Raw genomic sequence first — 17,678 nt, 5'->3', positions numbered from 1 at the left:
CAAAGTGCATCCATTTTTTTTAATAGAATTTTTTTTTTATCAAGAGGAAAGAAATTCACAATGAATCTCAAGTGCTATCACAATAAAGGGACTACTTTTATAATATATATATATATATATATATATATATATATATATATATATATATATATATATATTTTATTATTTTGTATGCGTCCCTATTTCATGTCACACCCAAAAATTACCTTTGGGATATTTTGGTGACCATTTTTTTTTTATCAACTTTTCACAATTACTCTAGCACTTTTCAAGATGTTTCAATCCTCCAAGTTTTTTTTTATATCATTATATATTTTTTATGCACTTAATTGCTAAAATATTATTCTCATAAATAGGTGGTAGTGTTTAGGTTTTATGGCTAGGTAAATGATTTGGGTTCCAAAGAAATTAGGGAATTGAGGTTCAAGGGGGTTTGCATGATAGGAGCTGTTGTTAAGGCCGTCTTCAACCTGCAAAAAGCAACCATACAATCTTGATTAAAATCAAATTTAACATCATGATTCAAAAGATTTGTTAAGGGTTTAGCAAGTTTAGAAAAGTCCTGAATAAATAGCCGGTAAAACCCAGCATGTCCAAGAAAACTCCGCACTCCTTTGACAGTGGTTGGAGGGGGTATTTTTTCAATAATTTCTATTTTAGCTCTGTCCACTTCAATTCCCCTATTTGAGATCAAATACCCTAAAACGATCCCCTCTTGGACCATAAAGTGGCATTTCTCCCAATTCAACACCAAATCATTATCAGCACACCTCTGCAAGATTTTAGACAAATTAGTCAAGCATGAATCAAAATTAGTGCCATATACTGAAAAGTCATCCATGAAGACCTCCATAATTTCTTCAATAAAATCAGAAAAAATGGCCATCATGCACCTTTGAAATGTTCCAGGCGCATTACACAATCCGAATGGCATCTTTCGATAGGCAAAGGTGCCATAGGGACAGGTAAAGGTAGTTTTTTCTTGGTCATCAGGATGGATTGGAATTTGAAAGAAACCAGAATATCCATCTAAGTAACAAAAGAATGAATGCTTGGCCAATCTCTCTAACATTTGATCCATAAAAGGAAGGGGAAAATGGTCTTTTCTTGTAGCATTGTTCAACTTCCTATAGTCTATGCACATTCTCCAACCTGTAATAGTTCTAGTGGGTATCAATTCATTATTCTCATTTTTAATAACTGTCACCCCACCTTTTTTTTGTACAACATGCACAGGACTCACCCACTCACTGTCAGAAATGGGGTAAATAATTCCAGCAGCTAGTAATTTTAGGATTTCCTTTTTCACAACATCCTTCATTTTAGGATTCAATCTTCTTTGATGTTCAATGGAAGGTTTACTATTTGGCTCTAGGAAAATCCTATGCATACAAACTGTTGGACTAATTCCCTTTATATCATCAATTGCATAACCCAAAACTCTTCTATATTTTCTCAAAACTCTCAACAATTTGTCAATCTCAATATCAGTCAAACATGCATTAATTATAACAGGATATGTTCCATTGGGTCCAAGAAAAGCATACCTGAGGTTGGAAGGAAGAGGTTTAAGATCTACCTTTGGGGCATCTTCTACCTTTAATGATGGTTGTTTGATCTCCAAATTTTGCACTTCTTCAAGCTGAAAAATCATGGCTTCAGGATGTGGTGGAGAACTCTCCAAGTGTTGTGCAAAAGCAGCTATGTTATGATTGTCATCATCAATGCTCCCACCATGGACTAAGCAATTTTCAAGAGGGTCTTGTGGATAGCTTTTTCTGAAATGCTCTTGAACAACCTCATCAATAATGTCTACCTGCAAATAAGACTCAACTTCTTCATGTTTCCTTTTCATGGCTGGATTGATGTTGAATATCATTTGATCATCTCCCACTCTAAGTGTCAATTTCTCACCCTTTACATCAATTAATGCACCAGCTGTTGCCAAAAAGGGTCTTCCCAATAAGATAGGAACTTTTGTGTCTTCTTCCATATCTAAAATGACAAAGTCCACCGGAATGTAGATTTCCCAACCTTGATAGGCACATTTTCTAGAATGCCTTCTGGATACTTAATTGAACGGTCAGCCAATGAAAGATACATATTTGTGGGCTTCAACTCTCCCATATTCAACTTCTCATATATTGAAAGTGGCATTAGGCTGACACTAGCTCCAAGGTCACATAAGGCATTGGCCACACAATTATCACCAATATGACAAGGAATGGAAAACACACCCGGATCTTTGAGTTTGGGAGGTAACTTCTTCTGAATTATAGCACTGCATTGCTCTCCCAAGTTGATGGTATCATAATCTTCTAGCCTTCTCTTGTTGGAAAGAATCTCCTTCAAAAACTTGGCATAACTTGGCATTTGGGATAGTGCCTCAGTGAATGGCACATTGATATACAACTTCTTTAGCACTTCAAGGAATTTGCCAAATTGTTTGTCTAGCTTATGCTTGATGAATCTTTGAGGGTAGGGAAGGGTGGGCTTGTAAGGTTCAGGTGGGATGTATGGTTTCTCTCCCTCATCTTGCTCACTTTTGCTTTCTTCTTCTTTTTCATTTTTCTTGCTCTCAACTAAATTTTCTTCTTTTGTGCTCTCTTTTTCTTCTCTCTTGTTTTCACTCTCTTGATCAACTTTCTTACCACTTCTCAAGGTCACAACCTTACATTGTTCATGAGGGTTTTGTGGTTGGCTAGGTAGTTTGCCATAGGAATTCCTTCCCGATGAGCTTGCTTGTTGAGCCAATTGAGTCTCCAACATGCGGTTGTGGACTTGTAATTGATCCATGGTTTGTCTCATGTGTTGCATTTCTTCCTCCAATTTGCTATTCATCTTGCTTTGTTCAGCGAAAAATTTCTCCATCATGCTTTCCAAGTTTGGCTTCGGTTCATGAGGTGGAAGGGATTATTGTGCTCTTGCTCGATATCCAGGTTGTGGATGCCTTGTGGGCTGAAATTGAGGCTGAAATTAAGGCTTATTCTGCTGCATAAACTGCTGGTTATGAGCATAATTTGAGCTTTGGCCTTGTTGAGCAAAAGTTGCTTGTGGTCTCCATGTTGAGTTGTTCACATTAGAGTAAGAATTTCCCATAGGTTTTTGTTGATGACCTCCTGCATAAGCAGCTTGTTCTTGCAAAAAATCATCACCATAAGAAGAGTAATCAACTCCACAACTTTGGGTTCCATCTGTGAAGGCAACTTGTTGCATAGTTGTAGGAGTTGAGGTTGTTGCCTTTGTGTAAAAATCACTAAGAAGCTGAGTCAACTGATCAAATCTTGCATTCATGTAGCTAACTGAGTCAAGTTCATAAATCCCAGCCTTCTTTGGCTCAAGTGCTCTAGGATTTCCCCACAAATGGGTATTATGAGCAATCTTCTCTAATAAATCATAGCATTCTTCACTTGTCATTCTCATGAAATCTCCTCCTGCTTGTGAATCAATTGTGTTTCTTATGGTGGAGTAACTCAGTGTAGAAATTACGAACAATCATCCATTTCGGTATTTCATGATGAGGACATTGCCTTTCAAGCTCCTTAAATCTCATCCAAGATTCATACAAAGTTTCATCATCTCTTGGTTTAAAAGCTACCATCAAATTCCTCAAATGAGTGGTCTTCCCAGGTGGGAAAAATTGAGACAGAAAAGCTTGAGATAGCTGCTCCCAAGTAGCTATAATAGCTTGTGGAAGTGAGTCATACCACTCCAATGCTGAATCCCGAAGAGAGAATGGAAATAAGGTGAGCCGAATCACTTCATCTGAAACTCCAGGCTGCCTTTGTGTACCATATATCATCAAAAATTTCTTCAAATGAGAATGAGGATTTTCAAGTGGACTACCTCTAAATTGTGAATTCTGAACCATTTGAATAAGACCAGTCTTTAACTCAAATTGATTAGCTCCAATAATAGGTCTGTTATCTCTCACATCAACACATCTAGGAAAAGCATAATCTAACATGGATCTTCTCTGAGGATCATTTTGATTAACAACTTCATTATGCCTATTTTGCTCATTTCCTCTATTGTCTCCACCAATAGCTCTATTTTGATTCTCCATATTTTCAATTGTCACCTCTTGCTCAAATCTTTGTTGTTCTTCTTTTTCTGCTTCCTTTCTTCTCTTATATTCCTTTTTGTTGGCTCGACTGAATTTTTCAATTTCTGGGTTGAACAACAATTCAGTGTCACTTGTGCTTTTCGACCGTCTCATAAACAAGAAAAGTACCTGAAAAACACAAGGAGCAGTAGTGAAAATAAAAGAAAATAAAAATTTTAATTAGCTTAAAACAATTAAAATCCAACTTAAAAAAAAACAATTCCCCGGCAACGGTGCCAAAAACTTGATACGGTGTTGTCCGCAAGTGCACGGGTCACAGTAGTATAGTTTTTAAAAAATGATATCGATCCCACAAGGAATTGTGCTTAAATTGGAAATAAAAGTATAAGCTAATTAGAATGACAAAAATTAAAGATATAAAATGAAATTTGGAATTAAAATTGGTATTTGAGGAATTAAAACTAAATCAAACAATTAACTAAAATTAATTAAACTAGATTACCAAAAATTAATTCGAAATTTATATTTATGAAATTTGAGAGGAATTAAATCTAAATTCAATAAAAATTAAAGTGATTCTAGAGATTGGATTTTCAATATTGGTTGCATGTGGTTTATCCCTAATTTAGCCAAACACATGAGAATTGCAATTTTGAGGGAAATCAATTCTTAAATTTTTGAAACCTTTTTCAAGCATTTCAAAGTTGGTTTTCATTAAATCAAACCCTGTTTTCACGGTATTTCAAACCTAACAAAAACCCAATTAAAGCTCTAATTGATTTTGGAAAGTCCCCTTAATTCTCCTAGCTTATCTCTAACACCAAGAAAACAAAGTTTATTGCAAGATTATCTATCCCTAATATTCACTTTTCAGTCCATCTATTAATGATTAAAGCTTAACTTAATGAGGGCCCATTCATCAAGCAAGGCAACAAGCTCACAAGCAATAAATCAAAATGTAACAATACTCATTTAAATGGCTAAATCAGTTCAAAACCACAATACAAAACAATATTTACAAACCCATCTCTAGAATCTCAAACAACTACTCACTAATCATAGTTTCAATACAAACCCAAATGTATAAATGAAGAAATAATGGAAATCTAAGTTAAGGAATAGAAAAACCCAGAAAATTGCAGAAGATTCTGCTGCAGAAAAGTGCAGAACGAGCTCCTGCTGCTGCTGCAGAAATGCCCTTCACGTGCTCCCTCTTCCTCTCCTTCTTTTCTTGCCAAAAATGCCTCTCTTCCTCCCCTCTTTTCTTGCCAAAAATGCCTCTCTTCCTCCCCTCTTTTCTTGCCAAAAATGCCTCTCTTCCTCCCCTATGGAAAGAAAATGATAAAGGGGACTTTATATAGGTGAGGGGACTGCCCTAGAATGGGTAAAAAGGTGGAAGATTCCAGAGAAAGTGAGGTATAAAATCAGAGTAACGGAAATGCCACGTCAGCCATTTCCAGTAAAAGTGACATAAGCTGCATCGGTTGTGTCGTGGGTTGTGTAACATAAGCTAAATCGGTTGAATATATTTCTGCCTGTATATCTGACGCTTGACACAACCTGCGACATAAGCTAAATCGGTTGTGCTGCAGGTTGTGTCGCTCTCGGCCATTTTTTTTTCTTAACTTTAAAAATTTTTGCAATTCAACTCTAATCTCCTCTAAATGGCTACTTTGATCAAAATACACCAAATTTCTCCAAATTTAGCCTACAAAACAAATAAATTCCAAAAATTAGACTAAGAAGTGTGAAAATTATAAAATTGACTAAATATATACTAATATCTATAATAATAGCTATGAACAAGGGTAAATTATGTGCAAAAATTACACCTAAATGATGATCTAAAATGCATGCATCAACCCTTGGCTAAGAAGATATAAACCTAGATAAAAATCTTATAACCTCATACTAATCCGGAACTTTCAATCCATCAAACCCATCTAGAGGTAAGCTCAATTACTTTTCAAAATGATTCTCAATCTTCTAAGAATTAGGTAAAAATTTATTTATTTATATTTTTTTATGTATGCATGATTCCTAAAAATTAAATAAAAAAAAGAAATAAAAACTATACATAATCTATATGATATCTATATGCAAGTATATATATTTACATGGTGTAAATGTATAGTGTATGTGAACTAAGTAACTAAGTATAAATAAAATACAATGAAATGCAATTTAAGTAATGTAAATAAAAAGGATTAAAAATTTTGCCCTCCCCTAAATTCAAATTAGACAATGTCCTCATTGGCTTAATCGAAGTGGCAGAAATATCAATGAAATCAATAAATGATAACTTGGAGAGATATAAACTAAGAAAGAGTGGAATAGAGTTATCATGTAGAATGTACATGCCTAGTGGTGAATGATCAGAATATGTACATGAGGCATGTGAATTATAAGTATTGGGAGCATGAGGCATGTTAATAAAAAAGCATGAGGTGTGTTGAAGTAAAGGTAAATTAGCATGCCCTGTGCCAACTGCTAAGGAACTGATATGGGGTATCAACATGGGGCATGTCATGCTCCATGAAAATTTCGGTGGGTTTTCAAAAATTTTGAAAATTTGAGGGAATGCAAATAGCTCATAGGAGAGCATAACGCTTAGCATGAGGCATGGTAAAGGGAAGAAGTGTCAACATGTGGCAGATGAATGTCGAGAAGTTACCTTAGAGGCTGAATTGTCAAGGCTAAGAAGAAGCATTTCTTTGTATTGTCAATAATTCAGTCATATGACTATTAAAAAACAATATCAGTAATGCTATTACAATAGCCAATAGAAACTGAAATTAAAGAAAATGATCAATTCAATAGAAATCTGGATAACAAAGATAGTGCAAGTATCATAGCAAAAGAAACCAAGGCAGCCAGTAACAATGAACAAGCCAACGTAAGATTCATGAAACAAACAGAATTAAAAGAAACAAAAATCAAATCATTTACAAATAGATAAAACATATAAAAGTTCCAATAACCAGGAAATTAACAGTTGAAAAATAAAGCAAACTGACCAATGTGCTCAATTAAAGGCAAAAGTTTCAGAAACTAACTGAAATTAACAAAAACAAAATTTCAAAACTAGACAGCTGGTTGGTCTTCTTCATTGGTGGATGGCACTGGCTCATTTGCTGCTGCAGGTGCTTGCTCATTGGATTTCTCAGAAGCAGTATCCAGGTCTTCTACCATAGCCTTCATCTCTTTAAAAATGTCTTGGCCCCATTTGTACAGCTGGTTGAAAGAGGCTGCCAGTTTGTTGTAAATGTTAATCATTTCTTTTTCATGAATTTTCTGCTTTTTCCTAAATGAAGAAAACTTCTTTTTAATCTTTTTCTCAAGCTTGGCTTGCTTCTGACCAAGAGTATCAACCTTACCTTCTAAAGCTTTTAAAGCAACCACAATATCACAATTAGCATCAGAAACAGGCTGTTGTGCTGCACTCATTTTGTCAATTTTTGCTTCCAAATCTTTAAGAAAAACAAGTTTGATTGTCCAGCAGTAGGTGGGTGTGAGCTAGAAGGACCAGCATTAGTATGCTGTCCTAAACTCTGTGGTTGCTGTTGCTCTGTACCCTCATGTCTCCCATTTACCAACACATAAACATCACCCCTCTTTACACAAATTTTCATTTGAGTCATAATAATTCTATCTAAAAAAAACTGGCCAACCATAGACAACACAGCATACTGGTCAGAGTTAAAACCAAATGATTTGGCAATTACAGTCACCATCCCTCCAATAACTATACTGCCAGCTGAATGCTTAAAGACTATGTATTCCATATGAGAGCAAAGAAAATAAGAACCATTTATTTTTTTTCTTCTCTTTCATGCACCATAAAAAGAATAAATCATTCTTTCCTATAACCCCATTATTGTGCCCTCTACCTAGTATAGTGTAAGACATGAATCTTTGCAAGTATCTCAGAGCAGGGTCTTGAATAGCTGAGGCCTTATCAGAACTAGGGTTGTAGTATTTCCCATATGGTGCAATGAACTTCCAAAATGTAGGGGGGTCATAAATAGTCATTTTCCACTCTATCACTTTTGCTCCATCATTTCAAAAACCAAATAAGGCATTCACTTGAATAGTGTCAAGTTCTCTGTCCTGAACCAAACACCTAAAGGAAATGGTGTCCCTATGGTTACTTTGCATAGGCTGGAAGTCCAATTGCAATGAGCTTAAAAACTCAATTGTCAATTCCCTAGAAGCAGGTCCTTGAATCCTAGCAAAATCACTCCAACCTATATTTTCCAAATATTCACTAACAGATTCATAAAGCCCTATCTATCTCTCTAAGACTGTGTTCATCAATGTACTTGGTGACTAAAATTTTCTTTTTAGCCAGAGCCTTATAATTTTTCCTCATTTCAAAGTCCCTAAAAGTCCATGGGTAAGATGAGTTTACCTGATTTCCAAATTGAGGGATAACTGAAGCAGTTTGAGACACTGTTGGTGAGTGATGCAGGGACGATTGGACCCTAATTGGAGCAGAAGAAACCTGCGGTGAGATAGGATTTTGGGCAGCAGAGCGGGTTCTGGCACTAACGGGCCCTGGGGAAACAACTCTAGGCTATTTCGGTGCAACAGAGGAGTGGAAAACTAGTTTCTTTCTTTTTCGTGTCTCATATACAGCTGAAGGGGCAAATTTGGTGTGTTTTTGGGAGTGAGGTGTGGTGTTTTTGGTGGAATTGTCGGGATTAGGGGTGGAATGAGAGGATTGGCAAGGTGGAGAATTGGGTTCGTATTGGGAATTTGGGGATTTGGGGACGAAATGGGTGTTTCGGGTTGAGCATTGGGTGGTGTAGGGTTTGGTGTTGGGGTTGAAGAATTACTATTAGCAACCATTTTTATGGCTCGCAGCTTGGGTATGTGGGTTGAAAGCTGTTTGGTGCGCACTGTAACGGTCGGGCTCCAACCACTAGAGGAATTGTCCGCTTTGGCCATAAGCCTCACGGTTTTGTCCCATATGTGGAATGGAGAACTTTCCAGGAGGTCACCCATCCTAGGATTTCTCTCAAGCGAGCCTGGAGTTCTTCCAACTCTCCAAGCCATTCCACCAAAAGGCGCCTCTAGTAATTAGTTCCCCATTTTATATATCATTACTTTTGGAATCCAAGACCATCTCCGTACTTTGCCGATGTGGGATTTACCTAAGGGACCTTTCTCCCTCCCTTTCGGGACTCAGCGTCCTCGCTGAGGTTTGCCCCACCATCGCTCAAGAGGACAAGCGAGCGGCTCTGATACCAATTGCAACAGTCGGGCTCCAACCACTAGAGGAATTGTCCGCTTTGGCCATAAGCCTCATGGTTTTGTCCCGAATGGAGAACTTCCCAGTAGGTCACCCATCCTAGGATTTCTCTCAAGCGAGCACGCTTAACCCTGAAGTTCTTCTAACTCTCCAAGCCATTCCACCAAAAGGCGTCTCTAGTGATTAGTTCCCCATTTTATATATCATTACTTTTTGAACCCAAGACCATCTCCGTGCTTTGCTAATGTGGGATTTGCCTAAGGGACCTTTAATTCTTCCCCTCTAAATAAAATTTCGTCCTCGAAATTTACACAGTGTAAATAATCAAGGGATCGCTATCTCCTTGTCTTTTTGCCTTTTTGTGTTATAATACTTTACTTTTTCTTTAGTCTGTCTTATTAATCCTAGTTCTACAATCTTATCCTTATCTCGATTTACTATTGGAAATACGTAGCTCTACACAATAGTCCTAAGTCGGTACTATAATCTGCAGCTTACAGCGCAAACATCAAGAGCATTGCATAGTTACCACGGTATATCCTAATAGACTAACTCTTTTTTTTTTTTTTTCCCTCAACCAGTTCTGTACTCATCTTCTTTCATCTCATATACAGCTTCCTTCTCATTTCCATCTATTATCTTTGATACGATCCTTTTCGGTTGATAATCTACCATAACCTTATGGTTTAAAGGATTGGTGACAAGCATGTCATCTTCTAACCCATCTCTTGGTATTCTCTTTTTAACAGGAGATATAATGTATATATAGGGGTGAATATAGTTAGGGTCTATCAATACATACTTAAAGGTATTACAATTAGTAAATGTACCTTTGATAACGTATACCGAATTTGGCTCCTTTTAAGCCATAGCGTACACACGAGGTGCTACTCCAGCCTCAGGCCGTTCTGCAGTCTCATAAGCCCTCTGTGATGTACCAGCTATCTCAGGCCTCACAGGTCTTCTACCCCTCTGTGCTGCCGGGGTAGTCCTCTCTGTCTGTGGTAGTGCTGTGGGAGCACTCCCCAGTGGACAACTTCATATGAAATAATCCGTAGACCCATATCTGAAATATCCACCAGTCAACAGTCGACACTCCCCTTTGTGTATCCTGCCATAGTGGGTACATTCTGGCACTAAAATTGATTCTCTTGTTGTTGTACCTGGGGAACTAGCTATAGATACTCCAGACTAGCCCCTCTGGCCTTGTGTCTGGCTCTGTGAACCCTTATGCTTCTTACTAATAGTAGCTGGTGCACTAAACTGGTCCTGTCCAGGACCTCTCTTATGCTGTCTGTCCCTCCTGGACTGCTCCTCATTTCTGACTCTCTCCAAATCCAGAGCTGACGCTACTAATAGGGAGAAATCTGTGAAGTGGTGAGATGTAACTATCAGTCGGATGTTGTCATTCAGTCCATCCTCAAACCTTCTGCACTTATCAACCTCTGTAGGCATTAGATCTAACGCATATTCACTAAGTCTCACGAATTTCCGTTCATATTCGAAGACTGCAAGTTGCCTCTGCCTCAGTGCCAGGAATTCTCTCCTTTTGGCCTCCAAGTACACATGGCTGATGTATTTCTTTCTGAATTCAGCTAGAAAGAATTCCAAGGTGATCTGTGCCATCAATCCTATAAAACAGACAAAGAATATATTTGCATTAGTGTCACCTTGACTCTTTCTAAAGGCCCATGCATGTGATGCAACTATTTCTTTCTATCTATCTAGGTCTAGGACCACCTAAACCTCTACTCTGATACCACTAAATGTGATGCCCCTTACCCGTCTACTGTATAGCCGAGCAAGAAGTGCCACATTCGGTGCTGGAGCACCCTATCTTGTTTTATCATATCTATTGTAAACTTTTGATGTCATTTAAAAAATATATTCTGTAACGGCCTGGCCCACTAGTGATATTGTTCGCTCTAAGCCGAAGCCCTCACGGTTTTAAAATGCGTCACTAGGGGTTACGAACCACCAACTTATAAACCCAGCATCTCTCACGTGTTTTACGGATGTGGGAAAGGTTGCACGGGGAGCGGCTTTGATACCATAAATGTAACAGCCCGGCCCACTAGTGATATTGTCTGCTCTGGGCCGAAGCCCTCACGGTTTTAAAACGCGTCACTAGGGGTTATAAACCACCAACTTATAAACCCAGCATCTCTCCCGTGTTTTTCCGATGTGGGATTTGCCTAGGGTGTTACATATTCTATGTGTAGAAAATTTTTTTATATCTTATTTCTGTGGAGACCCGGACAGAGCCTCCCCTGTTTTATTAGCATCTGGCGGGTTTCCACTAATCACCTGTTAACATGTCCATATTCATTTCACACATTTCCATATCATATTCTCTTGTATCATATCATTTACAATTATTTATGAGATCTAAAAATGAAATATCATCTATTGCATTCATATAGAAATTCATAGATAATAAATTACAAGTTTTCATTTCAATCTCAAAGTTTAATTACAAGTCCAAAATGAAATACATCATGACTAGGCATAATGAACCAAAATACTAATCTATACATGGGCCCTACCAAAATACAAAAGACCGGTGAGGTGACTCTGGACAGTGGCAGATCTGGTCAGAGCTCTATCAGTGCACTACTGGTGCTGCTGCTGTGGCTGCTGGGACTAATCTCCAGTACCTACGCGATGGAAAACCAACGCGCTAAGCATAATGCTTAGTAATGCATAATTTATAATAACAATAATTTAACAATTGAAATAATATCTACAAATCATAATTTCTGGGTCTTTTACATTTTTATTACTCTTTGGAAGCAATTAACATTATCGGGATCTTTTATGATTACTTATTGTATTTTAAGTCTTAATTAATTTTTATCAGTGCCCAAGAAACCTATAATAAATTATAAAAGCTGGATGCACGGGTGTATACTAGTTAGACAGTCATATGTCTGTCCAGTATACGTCTGTCATGCATGAGGCCAGCTGTCGGGTACGAGACCCGCTGTCAGGCTTGTAAAGCCAGAAATAAAGTTAGGCATAATGACCAATAAGTAGGCATATAGCCTGTAGAACAATCATACCAGACATATTTTGTCAGTTCATGATTTTTTCGGTAGGCAATACTGCTATCTGTAGTCCCTAATTGGTATACCAATTTATCCAAACTAAATAAATAAGTCTAGGTATACTATGGGCAATTAAACATTTTTAATTATTTTAGCACTATTCACTGTTACTATTTTTTGGTACTGTTCATTGATACCATTAATTTCATATTAATAAGACATTAGTCCCAATTTACATATTCATATCATTTTTAATATTTAATTATCCTTATGAGTATTTTAATTATCATATATAGCATTTTTTCCATGAATCTTTCTTTAAGTTCATGTTGATGTGTTATCTTTATCTAGGAATTTAACTAGGTTAGGATGTCTATTTAGTCATACTTCCTTCATAACAATTGCTCCTCTATGTTTAAACTTGAATTTCAATTTTTGAATCACTAAATTTGGGTTATAGAACTCAAGTTATGGTCAAAACACCATAACTAGTCCCTTTGCCTCTAAGCTGTCCAGAATTTACAATTTCTGGTCAATAAACTTTGACCAGTCATTTGATCATTTTATTGTCATTTTTAGACTTAGGTTCCTTCACAATATATGTTCCTCTATGTCTTAGGGACTCCCAGGTACAATTTCATAATTTTTCAAACTTGGTGTAGTGAGTTATGGTCAATGTATTAACCTGGACTCTCAGTCCTATAAGGGTAATAACCAACTTCAGGGCAGTATGTTTGACCCTCTTTTTAGGGTCTTTACACTTAAAATTTGATAAAGGTGTCTGAATCAATGTTGTAGCCCTAAGTATCATGTTTCCAGATCATATTGGCACATCTCAAATGGAATTTCCTAGTGAGAGTTATGGCCAAATGAACACACGGGTATCAAATAGCATTTTGGGTTCAACTTAACATTTTCCAGATTTTAATTCCTAATTTTGGCTAATATTTTCCCAGGAAGCAATGGTTTCTAGAGCTTGGTCAAAACATAAAAATTGTTGTGCTATGTCTTATAAAACTTTTGGCACTAGTTTCACTCAATTTGCAGGTTTGGAGACCAAGTTATGGCATTTTTGCCAAAACTGGTCAAGCATACCAAAGGAACAGTATTTTGGACAATTTCTGGGTTGGCAGTTTTAGTGACTTAACTTGTGCTAACAATTTGATTTGGTTAAAAGCAAAACTGGGTCAAGTGGTCTTCATGAAAAGTGTAGCCCTATGTCTAAGCTTTCCATTGATGTAATTTTCGGTCATTTGGACCAGTATAGAGAGAGTTATGACCAAATGAACACGTATTTGGTCATTTTTTGGGTTGACAGTTTTAGTAACTCAACTTGTGCTAACAATTTGATTTGGTTAAAAGCAAAACTAGGTCAAGTGGTCTTCATGAAAGTGTAGCCCTATGTCTAAGCTTTCCATTAATGTAATTTTAGGTCATTTGGACCAGTATAGAGAGAGTTATGACCAAATGAATACATACTGTTCATTTGATCATTTTCTGGGTTTGGTGCAGGGTAATCCGGATTTGGGTAGTATTTAGGTCAAGTTTTGAACAGAATTTGGCCATGGTTTCTTCATGGAAAATGGGCTATTTTGGGTCTAGTTTCACCTCCAATAGGCCTCATACCAATTGGAGTCACATATTTTCAGTTATGGCTCAAAACTCATGCTGGACTCATGAGTCCCAAAACCTGCAGAAAACAAGTACTTCCAAATTCAATTTCCTCCATCTTCCTCACTTCAATTGGCATGCATAGCACTTCTATAAGCAACAATCTCAACTCAACCAAGTCAATTTCAAGCATTTGCATAAAGTCCCCACATCATATACATAAACCCTAATTCCAATCACCCAATTTACACAAACTCAACTCTTTTACACTTCTTATTGTATCAACTATCCAAACATCCTTATGGAACCATTTTTCATCATTTAAAAATAGCAAACCTCACAAGATTCATGGCTGCCAAAATTAGGGTTCTTCAATTCCTTTTTATTTGTTTTCATTTCCATGGAATACTCACTCACCTCATCATTCTTACAAGATTTAAAGAAGAGAGGGAGTGGTATTTTTGCACTTACCTTGTGTCCCAACTTGCAAACTTCAATTTCACTTCTTCAAATGGGTATCTAAAGCTTCCTTATGGAGTGGGCAGAATTATTTGTGAAGAGAGCTATGGGTTTTGATGGGTAAATGAAGAGGAAATCAAGCTTTAAGCTTGATAACAATGGTGGGGAGGGAGAGACCAAGGGAGACGGTAAGGGGAGAGACAGAGAGAAGAGGAAGAAGAAGATGGTTGGAGCGATTTTGTCTCTTGTGGGTATTTATATATATATATATACATTTATGTGTACTTTATTGTTTTTAAATTTCATAAATCTATTTCTTTTCTTTTCTTTTCTTTCCTTTTCTTTTCTTTTCTTTTCTTTTCTTCTTCTTTCTCTTCTCATTTTTCAAATTCAAATTCACAAATTTAATTTATGTTAATTATTTTATTTCCTAATTTTTAATTTGACATTTAGGTCAAAATTCACCTCTAGAGGTGAAATGACCAAAATGCCCTTCATGGTACTCATTGGGTTATTTTTATTATTTTATAACAATTAATAAAATCTCTAAATTTTTCTTATATTTTCTTAACATTTATTTCTTCAATATATGCCTTCTCACTATAGTTTAGGTGTAGTTCCAGATATTTTTGACTGTCCGAACAGACATGAGTTGTCAGAACAGTAAAATATACGGACTACCTATGGTGAGGGTGCTACACGCACCATGGAAGGAACAGTGAAAGCTTAGGTCGTGTGGCTGATGAGATGAAATAGGATAAAATGGCTAGGGTAAAGGTTTAAGTGGTGATATACCTAGTGTCTAACATGAGGCATGTTGAGAATAGTGAGGGGTGACATGCCCTGTGTGATTTGGTGTAAGATGAATAACATATTGAATGAGTGGAAGCATGAAAAACACAAGTTTATACCATTGAATTCAAAAATTTTCACCTAGGGTCACATGCATCATGCAAGATTTATTTTTATCTATTTGATTTCAATGATAAACAACATATTAAAACACTTTTAATATGTTTTTAGATCTGTATTTGCCATTTAAGATTTTAGAATTAATCAGATTAATTTTAGAACCCTAGATTAGATCAAGAACAAATATACTAACCTCTTGATGCACTACAGTGTATTTGTGCCTTTCGGATGCGTCTTCAGGACACCAGATGTTGTCCCTCTAGCTTGTCCACACCAAGATCACCTATGGCAGCCCTTGAACAGCTTCTAAAGCTTTTTTTATGAATTAAAAAATCAAGTTTTGCCTTTTAAGAGATTAAAGATGTAAACAGGACACTAGAAATGATTTCTAGTATTTTTAATTCAAGAGATTGTTTGTTAATCTCTTGGAATAGATGAGAGAAGAAGATGAAGAGAAGGGAGAGCTTCTTGGGCGGTGGCACCAAAGATATCAGCTGCTGGTTGTATTGTTTTCTTTTCATAACAACACTTATATAGCTAGGTCAACACATAAAACCCTTGCCACATGTCACCCTCTGATTGGTTCTAGGTTTAATTGAGCCAGTCACATTGTGCCAAGTGTCAAACCTATATTTAATCTTAATTTTAATCATCTTACATGATTAAAAGATATTTGACAAGCTTAAGTGTAGTGCAATGTGTCACCATCTCATGGTGCCACATGTCACCCTGTGAAATGACCAAAATGCCCCTGTGTCTTAATTTTGAGTTCTCAACCCAAAATAATTATTTCTCTTCTTCTAATCAATTTATATCAAATATAAATCAATTAATTAATCTTTATTAATTAATTTCTCATTAATTAAATTCATATTTAAACACTTTAAATATAAATTTAACTTATACTGTACATCCAATAACCTAGATTTAGTTTCAAGCCATGCTAGGGACTTTGCAATCTAATTGCAAACCAAACCTATTTAATTAATCAATTAAGCTCTTTAATTAATTAATTAAATCATATTTAATTTGGTAATTACTTGTGTATGTGTGTGACTTACTAGGCTCATCACTAATTGGCAATGAGACATGATATTAACTCTTAATATCATCAGAACTCTTTCTTACCATAAATGATTTCTCTAAATCATTTTATGCACTTCATAGATCATGGTTAACACCTAGCATAGCATGCCATGGCCACCCAATCAGTAATAAGGTTTACCTTAAATGAACCTATAATCATATGTTACCATGCACTAGAATCTCTCTGTTACAAAATCCCAACTCAAGCTAGAGTCATGGTTTATTTCAAACCCCATTTGCTATGAATATTATGTTCTCTTTTAATTCTAGTTCTTGATTAAAAGATTTTCTCATTAGAAACTCTTTTCTGATTAAATCTATCTGTCCTAGCCAGGAACTTGAAACATCAAGAATAATTAAATGAACATGGGATTTTATCCCTATTTACTTAGAGGAACAGATTCCATCTTGATTAATACCTACCTCTATATATAACTAGTAGGAGCCAACACATGCCCATATACCCATACATAGTACAAGTATGAAAGCAGTATCAAACTCAAACCACCTATATACAAGATAACTGTGCTATCTCAGGTCCAAAAATTATATGCACTGATATGATTTATGACAATGCATTGACAAGAGTAAACTCTAAGTGCTTGTCATAAGTGTTACTGGTTCGGCCTACTTATCATGTATAAGTGCCTATCATGTTTGTCATATGGCATGAGACTCACCATTCCATCTTATTTATATCTTATATAAATAACTTGGGAACAAACATGAATACAATCTTTCTGGATAAGTCATGTCCTTATTATGAAGTATCCTCGATTGTGAACCTATTTATGATACTTTGTACTAGAAATACTGTCACTCATATTCTTAACAACTTAAGAATAGAATTTCTAACAAATTATCAATGGACCTTTTCTATTACACATAAATATATTATGTAAACGAAAAAGTGAAAATGCCTTTTATGAATAAAAACATGTACAAGATACATACTAAATGATATGCTCTAGGGCATACTACTAACACGTGAGGCATGTTGGAATAAAAGGAAAAAATGACATGCCCTGTGTTATTGTACATGAAGTGCTACATGAGGCACGTGAGACCCCTTGAAACTCTAGGCAGGTTTTACATTTTTAGCAATTTAAAATGCCAAGAATAGGTTTTGGTGGTGACACTACCCCCAGCATACAACATGTTGAACCTAGTGTTAAATGACTTGATAAAAAACCCAGAAATGTGATCCCAAACACACTAAACCAAACCCAAAACACAATTTGCA

At 36.2% G+C, this 17,678-nt stretch overlaps 1 non-coding gene across 1 annotated transcript; it reads left to right on the top strand.

The window, feature by feature from the left end:
* The first annotated feature begins 3,509 nt into the window (after window positions 1-3,509).
* Window positions 3,510-3,616, top strand: LOC131182653 (small nucleolar RNA R71). Its single transcript, XR_009150915.1, has one exon. It is a non-coding gene; the product is annotated as a small nucleolar RNA R71 (small nucleolar RNA).
* Window positions 3,617-17,678: the final 14,062 nt, after the last annotated feature.

Source organism: Hevea brasiliensis, chromosome 8 (genome assembly GCF_030052815.1).
Source record: "Hevea brasiliensis isolate MT/VB/25A 57/8 chromosome 8, ASM3005281v1, whole genome shotgun sequence".
Classification (NCBI taxonomy): domain Eukaryota; kingdom Viridiplantae; phylum Streptophyta; class Magnoliopsida; order Malpighiales; family Euphorbiaceae; genus Hevea; species Hevea brasiliensis.
This window is presented reverse-complemented; position numbering and strand designations above follow the sequence as displayed.